Source organism: Silurus aristotelis (assembly GCF_946808225.1).
Source record: "Silurus aristotelis genome assembly, chromosome: 24".
Lineage (NCBI taxonomy): Eukaryota > Metazoa > Chordata > Actinopteri > Siluriformes > Siluridae > Silurus > Silurus aristotelis.
The window spans coordinates 14,410,913-14,414,359 of NC_139597.1; positions in this window are offsets into that span (position 1 = coordinate 14,410,913).

Here is a 3,447-nt window from a genome sequence, read left to right on the forward strand (position 1 = left end):
TTTGATAGATTTCAGGTCTGGCTGTTGGTTTCACAGCCTTCTCATTCTTTCTGCCGATGGAATTACCACATTTCCTTACCAGACTAGGGGTGTAACGTTTTGCCAATGTCTGTATCTGTATCTACATGTTTATCTGTATCCATATCTGTTAAGTGCTCAAAGTATCTGTCAATATTTTTCAATCAAAAATTATAACATATGGAAGTTAGCAGAACATGATCTAGTCTTCTGAACGTGTGCAGTTCCTCAACATTGGTTAATTTACATATTTAGGCAGCTTATAAAAATAGCACTTGGTATTTATTTTGCATTGATTTCTTTGTTTATTGCACAGCAAAATTTACTTGTGCACACAACCTAATAAGCTCAGACATTAAATTACAGCTATGAATTGATAACCTGTGCATGCGATATAGGACATTTTATTGCTCGAACAATTCTTCTATTTGACCAAGTAGATGCTTCTTTGCTAATTAACAATTGTATATCCAAAGAAATCAGTCTTTCAGATAAGATAAGTCTCCTATAATAAACTAAATGTTAAAATTCTTTTAAAATTCTTTTTTTTTTTCTTCTTCTAAGAAATCAGAATGAATAAAGGTCTCAGCAAAAAGGTCCTTCGGTGCCATTCAAATTTCACATACAATTTAAGCAGGTCCTCTAATAAATTTCTCCGAATCTTTTTTTATTTATAGATATTGAATAATTCCATTTATTTGAGGAAAAAAACTAAATATTCAAAATATTTCCTGTCCTTCTACAGCAGTTTTAGGCTTTTCTACTACTGTTTCTCCTTTGTGCAAATTTTCATACCTGTCTTAGTGCCTCTTTTCTCAGTAATGCTGTGGTTTTTATTCCCACATGAACTCTTTTGATAATTTCCAGGGGGTACACTAGGCTTTTTGCTACATTAATTCAGCCTTTTCAAAACCTGTTTTTACAACATTCATCTTCAATTTCTGTGCAAAATGATGTGTGAAATCAGACTGTACTTAAAGTTTGTGCTTCTTCAATCTACTCGGCCATAGTTCCATGTCACTATATGCTGAACCAGATATCAAGTCAATAGTTCCAGGCACGGTGCCAAGGTCAATGTGGGGGTTGTTAAATTCTTTATATAGATTATATAGATTCAATGCAATCTCGTCCTAAATCTTGTTAAATGACAGAATTTCATTTAAGATCTAGGGTTAGGGTCAGGGTTAGGATTGATACTTTAATATTGATAATATATACTTTTTGTGCTAGGTTGACATGCAACAGTGTTATCGCTTTCAATGCTTGAAGAAGGTTTACATAAGCGCTGATGATATGCAGGTTGGTTCTTGTAAAATCCATCTTTCAAAGGGATGAATACAAACATAATTCTTAATAAACAGGTAAAACTGAAACCAGTACAAATCCCATAGAGCACAACAAAAACATTTGCATTAGCATGGGGTTTTTATGAACGAGCAGTCGGATATAAAGCGTACAAGAAAAAGACTACCTATATGTTTTTATCCTTATTCAAAGGTCATTGTAGTTTAGTTGTGCATAGAACATGATGGAGAATAAACATAGAACAGGATAAATAAATAATAATTGATTACAAGTTTATAAAGTTGTAACAAGTTTATAAAGCCTATTTATAAAACTGACTTCTGGTCTAACGGTCTTATGGAACACACAAGATCCTAAAAGGTGGAGTTTTATGAACATGACCCACCTGATTCTTGTTAAAATTCTTGTTAAACGCACCATTTAATTATGCTACTACTTCTTTACACTATTTTTTTCGAAAACAAAAAATCAGGTACAGGCATTTCTAATCGAGACCAATTAAAGACTGAATTGATTAAATAAATGTAATAGGATTAAATCTAGATACAGTTACAGATTTATATTTTAGAATTAAATATGGATTGTTCCATCTTCACAGTGTGTCTCTCTATTTAGTCTCTAAAGTCCTGCTGATGACTTTTGCACTTTGCCTTAGGCTACACTTGTAAAGTTTTTCCTGCTAACAGGGGAATACTTGTATTTTTTGGGACGCTATAAATAAATGTAGCTGAGAATAATGAAGGAATGCTATCTGTAAGCAGAACAGCATCTCTGGGTAAACATCCTAAGATGCTCGGCAATAAGTTGAAATCATTTGTCCGTAGTTTGCTGATAGAGTTACACTTTAAACTTTAAAATACAAATATTAAAATAGTGTTTCTAAAATACTAAGTGAAATGTGAAAAGACTAATCATTTCGAAGACCGAAAGCAAAATGAAGGACTTCGAAAAACAAATAAACAAACAAACAAATAAATAAATAGGAGATTATCAGACTTTAGTATAAATTAAACACAGAAACACTTACAAATTACAGTCATGTAAAAGAACCTGCAGATATTTAAGAAAGAAAGACATGGTGTTAAAGATCACTGTGATTGTAAAATTGATAACGTATGATGCGTTTTATATTTATCAAATATTTTTTATATTTAGCAAATATTTATTGTTCAGTGAGTCCTCAGACCCCTGAGAGTTTCACAGACTGTAAAAAAAATAGTCTTTATTGTTACGTTTACTGAAGCCGAATGTGTTCCTGTTATAAAATTCGCTTTCTTTGTTTTTACTTATAAAAGAGAGTAGTCAAACTTTAAAATAGGACACAAGTATGAACTTTGAACTGTACACATGTTTGACTCATGTGGCAGCATGCAGGTTTATGAAAGTTTAAAGGAGCTTAGAGAAGTCTCTAATTAAATAAAACATACTGTAAACCCGCTTTTCCTTTCTTTAAATTAATGCTACTGAGTAAATCAAATCTATGTAATTATGTATAAACCATTGTGTTTTTGTCTTTTTGTTAATGTTAATGTCTTTTGCCTTAAAATCAAGTCCGTTCTGCTACTAATTATCTCCTATTGCTTATAAATCTTGTGGGAAATATGAGACGCCAGCAGTCAACGCCATTCTCTGGACACACAGGATGTGTGAGGCAAACGCTTCATGTTTTAAGCATTTATACTCTTGTCACATATGCACACGATCATACACAGTGTATTTATGTACCCAGACATTTATGCATCTTTAAAAAATGTTGTAAATTTAACTTCATACATTAAATTATATGTATAGGAATATTAATGATTTATAGGTATGGGAATATGAGGGATGCATAAAGTTTTGCATATACATATGCATAAAGTTGCAGATATGAGTGTCATAGTTAAAAGTTATTCTCTATCAATATGATAATATAATTATAATATTATATTATATTTCATTTTTTCCAAAAGACAGGCAGATAGATAGACACAGTTTTATTGTCATGGTTTAGTACAGGTGCTAAGTAGAAAAAAAAGAAACATGTACTAGTAAAGGTTTCCTCTGAAACACGATTCTGAAGAAGAATGCACTTGATGTCAAGATTATTTATTGAACTGAATGTCATCTTTCAAGAAGTTTCAA